General features: G+C 42.7%; 1 protein-coding gene across 1 annotated transcript in view; it reads right to left on the bottom strand.

Annotated features, from left to right (window-relative positions):
- Positions 1–14,139, bottom strand: part of LOC118400718 (tumor protein p53-inducible protein 11-like) — an 84,499-nt gene extending 70,360 nt beyond the window's left edge. The window contains exon 1 of the mRNA XM_035797728.2: positions 14,013–14,139. The gene's annotated coding sequence lies outside the window, so the exon portion shown is untranslated. The remainder of the gene's footprint in view (positions 1–14,012) is intronic.
- Between the last annotated feature and the right edge of the window lie 964 nt (positions 14,140–15,103).

Here is a 15,103-nt window from a genome sequence, read left to right as displayed (position 1 = left end):
GAGGAATGTCTTCCCTGCAACGCACAGCATTGAGATTGCAGGCAATGACAACAAGCTCAGTCCGATGATGCTGTGATAGACCATGACGGACCCTCCACCTCCAAATCGCTCCCACTCTAGAATACAGGCCTCGGTGTAATGCTCATTCACTCTACGATAAACGCGAATCCGACCATCACCCCTGGTGAGACAAAACCGTGACTCGCCAGTGAAGAGCACTTTATGTTGAAGGCCTACCTTCAAACTCCATGCCTCTTTGCTTGACATCATGTGAAAATCAAAAGATATCAGCTAAACAATTTTAGACCTCCACAAGTCTGGTTCATTCTTGGGAGCAATTTCCAAATGCCTGAAGGTACCACGTTCATCTGTACAAACAATAGTACGCAAGTATAAACACCATGGGACCACGCAGCAGTCATACCGCTCAGGAAGGAGACGCGTTCTGTCTCCTAGAGATGAACATACTTGTGTGAAAAGTACAAATCAATCCCACAACAGCAAAGGACGATCGCTGCAGCTGTGAACAGCCCATCTGTATATAGCACATCCAACTACCTACCTCATCCCCATATTTGTTTTTATAATAATAATAAATGCCATTTAGCAGACGCTTTTATCCAAAGCGACTTACAGTCATGTGTGCATACATTCTACGTATGGGTGGTCCCGGGAATCGAACCCACTACCCTGGCGTTACAAGCGCCATGCTCTACCAACTGAGCTACAGAAGGACCACTCTATTGCGCACCAGTATTTCTACTTGCACATCCTTTGTGGGCAGAATTGAAAAAGCGTGTGCAAGCAAGGAGGCCAACAAACCTGACTCGGTTACACCAGCTCAGTCAGTAGGAATGGGCCAAAAATCACCCAACTTATTGTGGGAAGCTTGTGGAAGCCAACTGAAACATTTGACCCAATTTCAATAATTTAAAGACAATGCTACCAAATACTAATTGAGTGTATTGTGAACTTCTAACTCACTGGGAATGTGATGAAAGAAATAAAAGCTTAAATAAATCACTACTATTATTCTGACATTTCACATTCTTAAAATAAAGTGGTGATCCTAACTGACCTAAAACAGGGATTTTTTTACAAGGAATTGTGAAAAACTGAGTTAAAATGTATTTGGCTTAGGCGCATGTAAACTTCCGAATTCAACTGTATATGCTACTGCTAAACAAATTGTTTTAATTATTGGTCAACCAACAGCCTATCGACCAACCAGTCGGCTAATTGGGGTCAGCCATAGCTTTTCTACATAGTTTTTTCAAGATGCATCTTTATGACTATGGGAGCTGAGAAAGGAAGAATGAAAAAGAAAGAAATACCCCCTCCATCCCTGTGTGCCACACTGCAGCTATGGAATTATGCCTTGAGAAAAAAAAATCTGAGCAAGCAACTCAAAGCTACGCATGGCAAATTAGGAAAGGTCTCAAGAAACATGTCTTTGTTAATGCCGTTCCAAGGCTAAGAACATTATGCCTTAATTATAAAAAAGCAACATGCAGTCAATCACAAGTTCAGGCATTAAGGCGAGGAAAAGACTGTCTTTTCATCAAACTGTACAATTATCCATACTGATAATTTGAGAAACCAATGTAGCCTAGCAGCTGGGATGTGATTGGCTGATACATCGACCAATCACTAAACACATCAGGCCTGGAGTAAAATAAAATTGAAAGTGCTATTTAGTTTGGCTGACTACGGGAAACCAGCCCCTTGTGTTAGCCTTTTTTTTTTTACATGGAGAACAATTTAAAAGTGTTTGAATGGTTGTCATAGGTGAAGAAAGGTCAAGGACGGTGTTATATGTCAGGAGTCTACTGTTTGATCCACAACAATATCTCTGCATTCAGTCAGCGGACATTTTCAAGAACTTCTCTTCCCAGGCGTCGTTGTATCTATCCAGATGGCCTTGTCCTTATTTCAGGCTCAAAAAGCTACCACATGCTGCAGAGCTAGTTCCAAGAAATTAACAGTAACACCTACATACAATTAACCTACACATTGACAACGTCGGTACAGAACTATGTCAGTTCAATATGTATTCAAACACACATTGCTATGTGTCCGCAGACCCTCATATGGAGTGATCGAATGCTCCAAAGGAGAGGGGTCTTTCCAGCAAGCCATGACACCCACCATCTCAGATTGTTCCGAATTCATTTCTGGAGTTTGAAACAGATCACCATTCCTGAAATATGTTGAAATGTAATCTCAGAAATTAAGCAAATTGGTTGCATCCAAATTCACCCTTTTATAGGATTCAACAAATATAGTACTCAACCGCCCATATTTGGACCAAAATTCTTCCTGCCATTTCACAAGACATGAGGAATCCAATAAAATGGTAAAAAGACACCCACGGACCCTCCACACCAATCCTACCCCAACAACCAGTCTACCGTATCAGTTCTGTCTGACAAGTAGTATGGAGCTGCGGCCTGCAGTACTGCTTATTTGCCATTTGTAATGTATTCCCTGTATTCAGGTGATAGTTTCCCCACACCTTGTTCAGAGAAATGTGTCATTGAAGTCAATAGAATAAATTAGTGTGAAAATACAAGGTTTTGCCCACTAGATAAATGTATCACAACATTCTCTTTGCAATAAATATGGATTTCTCTCAACAAATTCACAGGGAATACAGTACAAAAGATGAAGAAGCAATACTCTAAGCAGCATATTATATTTATCCTATATGGCCAATTTGGGTGCAATCAATTAGCTTAATTTAAAGGAAGGGACAGAAAGAAGCCCTTTGTTGAACTTTTCTTCTCATGCATGGTATCCATCCAAATTTCCTCAAATAATCCTGACTTCAGAGTCAAAAACTCTCCAAGTACAAACATGGACCTACACACTCCCTCTCTTTCTCAACACACACACTGCCTTCTCCTCCTCCTGCAAGAGGCCATAACATTATGCCAAGCACATTTTAGACCATTCAGTCCATGAAAGAGCCTGGAGGACTACTGTAATTTGCCAAACCTCTCACACTACATGCCAGATGGTGAAGCATGATTCATCACTCTGCAGTGGTTCCCAAATTTGTTAGTCCCGTACCCCTTCAAAACATTCAATCTCCAGCTGCGTACCCAGTCTAGTACCAGGGTCAGCGCAATCTAAAAAAAAATCCCCCATCATTGTAAGCCTTCCACACACATATACAATACATTTATTAAACATAAGAATGAGTGGGAGTTGTCACAACCCAGCTTGTGGGAAGTGACAGAGCTCTTATAGGAACAGGGCACAAATAAACAATATTTTTGCTCTCTATTTAGCCATCTTACATATAAAACCTTATTTCTTAATCAAAAATTGTGAATAAATGAAAAGGGTTTGCTTGAAAGGATGCACATAACTCTGCAATGTTGGGTTGTATTGGAGAGAGTCTCAGTCTAAACATTTCACACACAGGCTGTGCCTGTATTTAGTTCTCATGCTAGTGAGGGCTGAGAATCCATGATCAAATAGGTAAGTGGTTGCAAAGAGCATCAGTGTCTTAACAGAGCGATTTGCCAAGGCAAGAAACTCTGAGCACAGCCCTATCCAGAAATCTGGCAGTGGCATCTGATGAAATTCAATTTCAATGAGGCAATCTTGTTCAGATATCGGTAAGCGGACTGGAGGCAGGGGATTAAAAGGATAACGAATCCAGTTGTTTGTGACGTCCGTTTCGGGAAAGTACCTGCGTAATTGCACACATACAAGAAAAAAAAAATCATACAATGATTGAAAGACCTGTGTGTAGTCCTTGTTAATGCAGACAGAAAAATGCTCCTACTTCTAAATCATAGCCTCGAGTTTGTCCCTCAGATTGAATATAGTTGCAGAGTCCCTGTAATCCTAGATTCAGATCATTCAGGCAAGAAAAAAACATCTACCAGACAGGCCAGTCGTGTGAAACTCATCATCATGCAAGCGGTCAGACCAGTGAAAATAGTCAGTAAAGAAAACTTTAAGCTCGTCTCTCAATTTTTTTATTTTTTTTTATTTCACCTTTATTTAACCAGGTAGGCTAGTTGAGAACAAGTTCTCATTTGCAACTGCGACCTGGCCAAGATAAAGCATAGCAGTGTGAACAGACAACACAGAGTTACACATGGAGTAAACAATTAACAAGTCAATAACACAGTAGAAAAAAGGAGAGTCTATATACATTGTGTGCAGAAGGCATGAGGAGGCAGGCGAATAATTACAATTTTGCAGATTAATACTGGAGTGATAAATGATCAGATGGTACAGGTAGATCCAGGTAGAGATATTGGTGTGCAAAAGAGCAGAAAATAAAATAAATAAAAACAGTATGGGGATGAGGTAGGTAAAAATGGGTGGGCTATTTACTGCAGCAATCGGTTAGCTGCTCAGATAGCAGATGTTTGAAGTTGGTGAGGGAGATAAAAGTCTCCAACTTCAACTATTTTTGCAATTCGTTCCAGTCACAGGCAGCAGAGAACTGGAACGAAAGGCGGCCAAATGAGGTGTTGGCTTTAGGGACGATCAGTGAGATGCACCTGCTGGAACGCATGTTACGGGTGGGTGTTGCCATCGTGACCAGTGAACTGAGATAAGGCGGAGCTTTACCTAGCATGGACTTGTAGATGACCTGGAGCCAGTGGGTCTGGCGACGAATATGTAGCGAGGGCCAGCCGACTAGAGCATACAGGTCGCAGTGGTGGGTGGAATGAGGTGCTTTAGTGACAAAACGGATGGCACTGTGATAAACTGCATCCAGTTTGCTGAGTAGAGTGTTGGAAGCAATTTTGTAGATGACATCGCCAAATTCGAGGATCGGTAGGTTAGTCAGTTTTACTAGGGTAAGTTTGGCGGCGTGAGTGAAGGAGGCTTTGTTGCGGAATGGAAAGCAGACTCTTGATTTGATTTTCGATTGGAGATGTTTGATATGAGTCTGGAAGGAGAGTTTACAGTCTAGCCAGACACCTAGGTACTTATAGATGTCCACATATTCAAGGTCGGAACCATCCATGGCGGTGATGCTGGTCAGGCATGCGGGTGCAGGCAGCAAACGGTTGAAAAGCTTGAATTTGGTTTTACTAGCGTTTAAGAGCAGTTGGAGGCCACGGAAGGAGTGTTGTATGGCATTGAAGCTCGTTTGGAGGTTAGATAGCACAGTGTCCAAGGACGGGCCGGAAGTATATAGAATGGTGTCGTCTGCGTAGAGGTGGATCAGGGAATCGCCCGCAGCAAGAGCAACATCGTTGATATATACAGAGAAAAGAGTCGGCCCGAGAATTGAACCCTGTGGCACCCCCATAGAGACTGCCAGACCGGACAGCATGCCCTCCGATTTGACACACTGAACTCTGTCTGCAAAGTAATTGGTGAACCAGGCAAGGCAGTCATCCGAAAAACCGAGGCTACTGAGTCTGCCGATAAGAATATGGTGATTGACAGAGTCGAAGGTCTTGGCAAGGTCGATGAAGACGGCTGCACAGTACTGTCTTTTATCGATGGCGGTTATGATATCGTTTAGTACCTTGAGCGTAGCTGAGGTGCACCCGTGACCGGCTCGGAAACCAGATTGCATAGCGGAGAAGGTACGGTGGGATTCGAGATGGTCAGTGACCTGTTTGTTGACTTGGCTTTCAAAGACCTTAGATAGGCAGGGCAGAATGGGTTATAGGTCTGTAACAGTTTGGGTCCAGGTGTCTCCCCTTTGAAGAGGGGGATGACTGCGGCAGCTTTCCAATCCTTGGGGATCTCAGACGATATGAAAGAGAGGTTGAACAGGCTGGTAATAGGGGTTGCGACAATGGCGGCGGATAGTTTCAGAAATAGAGGGTCCAGATTGTCAAGCCCAGCTGATTTATACGGGTCCAGGTTTTGCAGCTCTTTCAGAACATCTGCTATCTGGATTTGGGTAAAGGAGAACCTGGAGAGGCTTGGGCGAGGAGCTGCGGGGGGGGCGGAGCTGTTGGCCGAGGTAGGAGTAGCCAGGCGGAAGGCATGGCCAGCCGTTGAGAAGTGCTTGTTGAAGTTTTCGATAATCATGGCTTTGTCGGTGGTGACCGTGTTCCCTAGCCTCAGTGCAGTGGGCAGCTGGGAGGAGGTGCTCTTGTTCTCCATGGACTTCAGTGTCCCAGAACTTTTTGGAGTTGGAGCTACAGGATGCAAACTTCTGCCTGAAGAAGCTGGCCTTAGCTTTCCTGACTGACTGCGTGTATTGGTTCCTGACATCCCTGAACAGTTGCATATCGCGGGGACTGTTCGATGCTATTGCAGTCCGCCACAGGATGTTTTTGTGCTGGTCGAGGGCAGTCAGGTCTGGAGTGAACCAAGGGCTGTATCTGTTCTTAGTTCTGCATTTTTTGAACGGAGCATGCTTATCTAAAATGGTGAGGAAGTTACTATTAAAGAATGACCAGGCATCCTCAACTGACGGGATGAGGTCAATGTCCTTCCAGGATACCCGGGCCAGGTCGATTAGAAAGGCCTGCTCACAGAAGTGTTTTAGGGAGCGTTTGACAGTGATGAGGGGTGGTCGTTTGACTGCGGCACCGTAGCGGATACAGGCAATGAGGCAGTGGTCGCTGAGATCCTGGTTGAAGACAGCGGAGGTGTATTTGGAGGGCCAGTTGGTCAGGATGACGTCTATGAGGGTGCCCTTGCTTACAGAGTTAGGGTTGTACCTGGTGGGTTCCTTGATGATTTGTGTGAGATTGAGGGCATCTAGCTTAGATTGTAGGACTGCCGGGGTGTTAAGCATATCCCAGTTTAGGTCACCTAACAGAACAAACTCTGAAGCTAGTTGGGGGGCAATCAATTCACAAATGGTGTCCAGGGCACACCTGGGAGCTGAGGGGGGTCGGTAAGCAGGCGGCAACAGTGAGAGACTTATTTCTGGAGAGAGTAATTTTCAGAATTAGTAGTTCGAACTGTTTGGGTATGGACCTGGAAAGTATGACATTCCTTTGCAGGCTATCTCTGCAGTAGACTGCCACTCCTCCCCCTTTGGCAGTTCTATCTTGACGGAAGATGTTATAGTTGGGTATGGAAATCTCTGAATTTTTGGTGGCCTTCCTGAGCCAGGATTCAGACACGGCAAGGACATCAGGGTTAGCAGAGTGTGCTAAAGCAGTGAGTAAAACAAACTTAGGGAGGAGGCTTCTGATGTTGACATGCATGAAACCAAGGCTTTTTCGATCACAGAAGTCAACAAATGAGGGTGCCTGGGGTCATGCAGGGCCTGGGTTTACCTCCACGTCACCCGCGGAACAGAGGAGGAGTAGTATGAGGGTGCGGCTAAAGGCTATCAAAACTGGTCGCCTAGAGCGTTGGGGACAGAGAGTTAAAGGAGCAGATTTCTGGGCATGGTAGAATATATTCAGGGCATAATGCGCAGACAGGGGTATGGTGGGGTGCGGGTACAGCGGAGGTAAGCCCAGGCACTGGGTGATGATGAGAGAGATTGTATCTCTGGACATGCTGGTTGTAATGGGTGAGGTCACCGCATGTGTGGGAGGTGGGACAAAGGAGGTATCAGGGGTATGAAGAGTGGAACTAGGGGCCCCATTGTAAACTAAAAGAATGATAACTAACCTGAACAACAGTATACAAGGCATATTGACATTTGAGAGAGACATACAGCGAGGCATACAGTAATAACAGGTGTTGAATTGGGAGAGCTAGCTAAACAGTAGGTGAGACAACAGCTAATCAGCTAGCACAACAACAGCAGGTAAAATGGCGTTGACTAGGCAGAGAGGGTCGGATTTAACTACACACAGAGCCTGAGTGCGGCTGGGGCCGACAGATAAAACATAAACAAGCAGAATGGAGTACCGTGATTAATGGACAGTCCAGCATGCATCAGCTATGTAGCCAAGTGATCAGTGTCCAGGGGGCAGCGGTGGATGGGACTGGCGAGTATTATCCAGGTAAAAAAAACTGGCTGGCTGTGCAGAAGGTAAAGCCGCTAGCAGTGGCTATCAATGACTAAATAGCTTGTAGCTAGTTAGCTGGTTAGCTTCTGGAGGTTCTTGAGTGTGTTCTAAAAATTTAAAAATAATAGCGATTCCGTATCACAGGCAGGTTACCGGAAGGTATAATCGAATTAAAAATCGAAAAGAGATTGAAAGTAAATATGGGTCCAGTGAGTGGTTGGGCTGGCTGGGGACGCGGCGATTCAGACAGTTAGCAGGCCTGTGCTGAGCAAGGTAGCAGTTAGCGGACCGGGGCTAAACAAGCTAGCAGTTAGCAGGCCGAATTAGCAAGCAAGCAGATAGCAAGGGCTAGAAATTTAGTCTTTGGGGGACGTTGCGATGGGGTGAGTCTGTTTATGCCTCTTCATGCGGTGACATCGATAGACCGGTCGTGGGTCCGGATATTTTAGCCCAGGAGTATGCTTCGGTGGTAGCACAGGAGCTCTGGCTGGGCTAGCTTCAAGCTAAGTGGATGGGAACGCTAGCCAGGAGTAATCATCCGGGGTTGCGGTTAGCTAGTTGTGAAGATCCAGCTGAAAACGTTCAGTTTGCGGTGGGAATCCGGGGATAATTTTTTTTTTTTAAATAATAGGTCCGTTATGCTCTGGTTAGAGTCGCGTTGTTGGAACTGGCGAGAGCTTTCCGATAGCAATGGTTTGCTGGTAGTTAGCTGGCTAGCTTCAGTTGAGGGGTTCCGGATCCGAAGTAAATATAAGTACTTTAGAAAAAAAAGCAGATCCACGCTACATTGGGTGAGGCGGGTTGCAGGAGAGTATTTCGAAGTTGAGGTTTAGCAAAATGTTTTAAAAGATATGCGAAGAAAAATATGTAAAAAAACGATATATACAAGGGACACGACACGACTGCTACGCCATCTTGGATTAAACAAAATAATGTGTCAATACTTTGCCCTTTGATAACCAGCACATTTCTGTATGTTGTAAAAGTGTTACATGGTCACTGTCCATATCATTGCATACTGCAGAAAATACACGTGTATTCAGGGGCCTTGCTTTACAAAGTCAACCATTTTCACTGTAGGGCCCAAACAGTCTTTCAAGCTGTCAGGCATTCCCTTGGAAGCAAAAGCCTCTCTGGGGATGCTGCAGTGTACCCAAGTGGCGTCAGGAGCAACTGCTTGCATGCGCGTTTCCACTCCACTATGTCTCCCTAATCATGGCTTTTGAGCCATCACTACAGATACCAACACATCTTGACCACCAAAGTCCATTTGATGTCACAAAGCTGTTCAAAACTTTAAAAATATCCTCCCATGTTGTCTGGGTTTCATGTGGTTTACAGAAGAGGATGTCTTCCTTAATTGACCCCCCATAAACATAAGACATACCATGAGCTGTGCCAGGTCCGCCACATCTGTTGACTCATCCCCCAGCATTATCCCAGCCATATCCACAGCAGCAGGAAGAATTAAGTCATCCACAATAGTATGGGACTTGCCTGTCCAAGCCACTCGGTGACTCACCATATAAGACGCTTCTAGCCCCTTCTTATTAAAATTGTATCTGTTGCTTTTATACATGTCTTACTACTTGTAAGTAGTCTTTATTGTCACTCAAAAAACTCCATGAACTTATTTTTCAAATTGTCATGTTTCGTTTCTAAAATGTCTGCGTAAGAGTGAAGGTTTCCCACAAGAGAGTAATGGTTAATGTGAGTGGATGTTAATTATTTAACTAGGTTACCTGTTTGACATTGTGTTATTTCGCTGAACACTCGATCGTTTAATTTTGGCAGTAAAACGAGACTACTCAGATGAGAAAAAAACCTCACCCAAATGTATTGGAAAATATAAATGTACTATTTGAAAATGTATTATTATTATTATTCTTATGATATAAAAAAAATTAAACATGTTTTTCATGCCAATCACATTTTTATTTGGCGTATCCCCAACGGCAATACCTGCTCTAGAGAATGTATTTCCACTGCTCCAGAGTCCAATGGCGGCGAACTTTACACAACTCCAGCCAACGCTTGGCATTGCGCATGGTGATCTTAGGCTTGTGTGCGGCTGGTCGGCTATGGAAACCCATTTCATGGAACTCCCGACGAACAGTTCTTGTACCGACTAGTCTTCCAGAGGCAGTTTGGAACTCAGTAGTGAGTGTTGCAACCAAGGACAGACGCTACAAGCTTCAGCACTCTGTGGTCCCATTCTGTGCACTTGTGTGGCCTACCACTACATGATTGAGCCGTTGTTGCTCCTAAACATTTGTGACCCGTTTCAGGAAACTAGGCGTATGTCACAGATCACTACTTCACAGGAGAGCCGTTTGAACGTAAACTTTTTTTCCCCCATCAAATTTTTTTGGGCAGAAACGCCTTCTCGATCATGTGCATTAACCTCTTGGAACTACCCATCCGGGAGAATTGTCAGCAACTACACTAATTAGCATAGCGCAACGGTCAATTCATATTTCTTGAAAAATATTCATATTCATGAAATCACAATTGAAATATAGCGAAACACAGCTTAGCCTTTTGTTAATCACCCTGTCGTTTCAGTGTTGCTCTCCACCGAGTTTTGAAATCAGTGGAATTTTAATATGACAGTTAAGGAGATGGAGAAAACACCTCTCTCCGGATTAAATCTTCAAACTAAGGTTTGGCATCTGACAGGATACACTTCCAACCATGAATGATGTATGCCGGTAAGATAGTCTAGCTAGCTACATTTTCAGATATTAGGCTAGCTATAGCCTAATGTTAGCTAGCTAACATTGAACCTGGTGGGCTAGGTACCTGCAGATTCATTCAGGGTAATAATGTCATGAGTTGGGATTATGGTTCATTGTTTACCTAGCTACATGTCTTAATTAACAAAAAAAAAACTCCACTATGCAAGTAACCATTTCGGGTGCTTTCTAAAATTCAGTCTGGCTCTCTACTCCAATTTCAGAGCACTCTCATCTGAGGGTGCCAGTGTGCAGAATAACTGATTAACTTAAGAACACTCAACACCCGTTGAATATGGCCGGTGTCAGTAAATGTCAGCAAGAAAGCATAATTAATTTGTTACCAGCAGCAGTTACAGGCACCAACACTCTGGATAACATGAAAACAGCCTAACCAGCTCTGCTAGAGTGAGTAAAATGGTCAGAGTGGGGTGTTCTCTCATTATGTGTCTGGAAGTAGCTAGCAAGCAAGCCAATGTTAGCCAGTTAGCGTGGGTGCTTGAGTGCCATTGTGAGGTCAGAACGTTCGGATCAACCCTACTCATCGGCCAGAGCATCCGGTGTGCACGCTGAACGCTCCGAGAGCGACACGACAATCTGACAGCACAGTTGCAGTCACCAACACTCTGGATAATGTAAAGTCTAACCAGCTCTGCCGGGGCACGTAATGTTCAGTGAGCTATTCTGTCATTTGTGTAAGGAAGTAGCAAGCAAGTGAACTTGGGTGCTTGACTTGTTAGAGCAGAACGCTCAGATGAACCCTTAAAGAGATCAGTGGGGCTAAAGCGTAACTTCTTGACGCCACCAATCGCTGTAGCGGGATAATTTCCGTCTGCAACCGCTGAATAGCATAGTCAAATAATATTACTAGAAAATATTAATATTCATGAAATCACAAGTGCAATATTTTGAAACACAGCTTAGCCTTTTGTTAATCACCCTGTCGTCTCAGATTTTTGAAATGATGCTTTCAGCCAAAGCAAGCCAAGCGTTTGTGTAAATGTATCGATAGCCTAGCATAGCATTATGTACACTTAGCATCAGGAAGCTTGGTCACGAAAAATCAGAAAAGCAACCAAATTAACCGTTTACTTTTGATGATCTTCGGATGTTTCCACTCACGAGACTCCCAGTTACACAGCAAATGTTCCTTTTGTTCCATAAAGATAATTTTTATACCCAAAATACCGACGTTTGTTTGTCGCGTTATGTTCAGAAATCCACAGGAAAGCGCGGTCATGACAACGCAGACGGAAATTCCAAATAGTCTTCATAATGTCCACAGAAACATGTCAAACGTTTTTTATAATCATTCCTCAGGTAGTTTTTAAAATATATATTCGATAATATATCAACCGAGTGTGTAGCTGTTTCCATAACAGAGGGAGGAACAATGGCCGGTTTACTCAATTGCGCACCAACTCACTCTGAGAGCCCCCACCTCTCCACTTACGCAATGTAATCCTTCACGCTCATTTTTCAAAATAAAAGCCTGAAACTATGTCTAAAGACTGACATCTTAGGGAAGCTACAGAAAAAGGAATATGTTTGATATCCCTTTAAAATGGAGGACAGGCACGCATAGGAACACAGACGTTTCAAAATAAGAGGCTCTTCCTGATTGGATTATCCTCAGGCTTTCGCCTGCAATATCAGTTATTTTATACCCACAGACAATATTTTTACAGTTTTGCAAACTTTAGTGTTTTCTATTCTAATATGTCAATTATGTGCAAATTCTAGCATCTGGTCATGAGAAATAGGCCGTTTACTTTGGGAACGTTATTTTTCCAAAAATAAAAATAGTGCCCCCTAGCTTCAAGGGTGTGAACGATGTTGAATGGGTGTGGACAAAGAAAGGGCCAAAAGATTCAAAGGCAATTTTCTCAAAAGTAAGTTTACAAATTAATCAACTTTCAAAGCAAATGTACTTTCCCATAGTTCCTCAACTGTAGTGTATGATATAGCATTTTGTAGCTCTGAGTCTCTACTTTTATCCAATGTAAAAACACAATTTCAAATTTTGCTACATGAGATCGATTTGGGTCGGTCAGTGACATTTCCAATTCACAATAACAGCACTTACCATTGACCAGGGCAGCTTTAGCAGGGCAGAAATTTGACAAACTGACTTGTTGGAAAGGTGGTATCCTATGACGGTGCCACATTGAAAGTCAGAGCTCTTCAGTAAGGGCCATTCTACTGCCAATGTTTGTCTACGGAGAGTGCATGGCTGTGTGCTCAATTTTCTACACCTGTCACCACTAATTGGATGGGGCGTCCACATACACTACATGGCCAAAAGGATAATTCTATCCTTTTCTCATTCAGTCCCCCCCTTTCTCTCTACCTGAAAAGGCCATTAATCCCTGTATTCTCAAATCTGTCAAAAGTTAAATGCATTTGAGTGGTTCCAGCTCTTTTAAAAACATTTCAAAGTGATTATTTTAATTGAACAGATATGATAGTTTGTCCCTATAGTGGATTACATCGATTCATGTTTATTTTGATATTTAAAAAGACATTCAATGCATCTTATCTCTGAAAAAGGTGGTTTATCCTTTTACGTATGGTTGGTCATCTGCAGTCCACACACTCACAGTTCATATTGAAGCATAAAGAGGAATGACAGACATTCATTGAGAGAAAATATCTAGTAGAGAAATGTGCTTTAGCATGTAAAACAGCAAATCGGAGATGGACAGAAAATAACAGAAATAGAAAACAATTACCACTCTAATCATCTGGATTAATCAAACGTATAATTAATATGTCTTGTCTCTCCATGAAATTACTCCATAAACGTTTGCCTTTTAGGCTACCCGTATAGTAGAACTGGGTGGGCTGCAAGCGCCCCAGACAACAAATTGAAGGAGATATGAAGGATGAACAGAACCATTCACAATGTTGCGATTATCCTTTCGACCTAAAGTAGTTTGTTTGGGCAAAGTTTCACGGTATAGGCAATAAAATTAGCCTAGGCTACAGTTGACTCATCCGCCCAGATGTGAAAACGCTGCATCAAGGAATAAACATTACACAGAAGCGTCAAATGGGCACGCGCTGTTTTTGTTGTAGAGTGCGGCGCTGTTGAACTTATATATGCGTGGATCTTTAAATTCTATGAGTATCAAACATTGGCTAAATTCCAATAGTTCTGCCACACGCTAGACATGATTAACTTTTCTCAATCTATTAATGTATTTGATATTTGTCCACAGAAGTTCCAACATAATAATAAATACAAAATAAGCCACATGCCATCGCACAAAATGACTTCTCTTCAAAACCGAAAAAACATATTGAGCATACAAAAAAAAAATATATATAAAAAATACAATTTATGTGTTTGGCTACTTACAGGCAGTGTAGAAGCGACCACAATCCGAAGAGTAGCTGCCCTTTCACTTGAATTTGAAAAGCAGCACGATATTCAAATCGCGACAGTACTGTTCGGGTTTGCAAATGAGTGGAGAACGAGACGTGTGAAGCTAGCCGCAATAAGTATTAGACACAATAGTGGAATTTTCGGTTTGCCTTCAAAATAAAGCTCCCGCATTGAAGGTCATTCAAACTTATACAAATAATGGAATCCTTCCACATCTGGAATAGATAATGCTAAACAAGGTCGGAAAGTTGTTATATACATTTAACAAAATTACTATCAGACTTTAGAATTGCATTGGGGGCATACTTACAGTATATTCATTGTAAACAGATTCCTCTGTTTATATCCATTTTTGTCACATTCAATGGGTCCTTTTATTTTACAGGCAAAACAAAATTTCCACTATTGTGGCTTTTCCTTATTGTGGCTTTCTTCTCACAGGTCAGACTGTGATCAATGCTCTATCTAACATAATGCAAATTACGCAAAACAGAGCGCTGATATCATTACGGTAAAATGTAAAGTACTCTTTGTCGATTAGAGTTTTTAATCATTGGCCCTCCATTATTTTGAGGGGGTCATAAATCGCCATACAAACATATTGCTCTGTTATTTATTAGGGAATCAATTTGACATGTGTGTAGCCAGTGTTGTGTTTGAGAACACCTAAAGCGAGACCGATTCAAGACCAAGGGCAGAGGGTGTCCGAGACAGAGTCAAGACCAGAAAAATGTGAGTCCAATTCAAGACCACGATTGTAAAGTTGTCAAATCACCACCATAAGAGTTCAAAATATCCAGAAGCTAGATAAAGGCATCTGACATTCAACTGTATTAGGGCAACATTTTGGCCTGGAATCAACCAATCACATTGCTATTGTTAGCCATCTCTTTGAAAATAACTTGTGTGTGAAAGATCGTTACATTTAAAGTGGAACAGACAGTATCTTAGCAACATGACATGTTCATAAACACCCACCCAGGAATAATATGGCACATTTAAAAAAAAACATTTTCTGACAAGTGACCACTTAGATATGGTAATTTTCACGTTTTCATAAATTC

This window comes from Oncorhynchus keta, chromosome 22, assembly GCF_023373465.1.
Source record: "Oncorhynchus keta strain PuntledgeMale-10-30-2019 chromosome 22, Oket_V2, whole genome shotgun sequence".
Taxonomy (NCBI): domain Eukaryota; kingdom Metazoa; phylum Chordata; class Actinopteri; order Salmoniformes; family Salmonidae; genus Oncorhynchus; species Oncorhynchus keta.
This window is presented reverse-complemented; position numbering and strand designations above follow the sequence as displayed.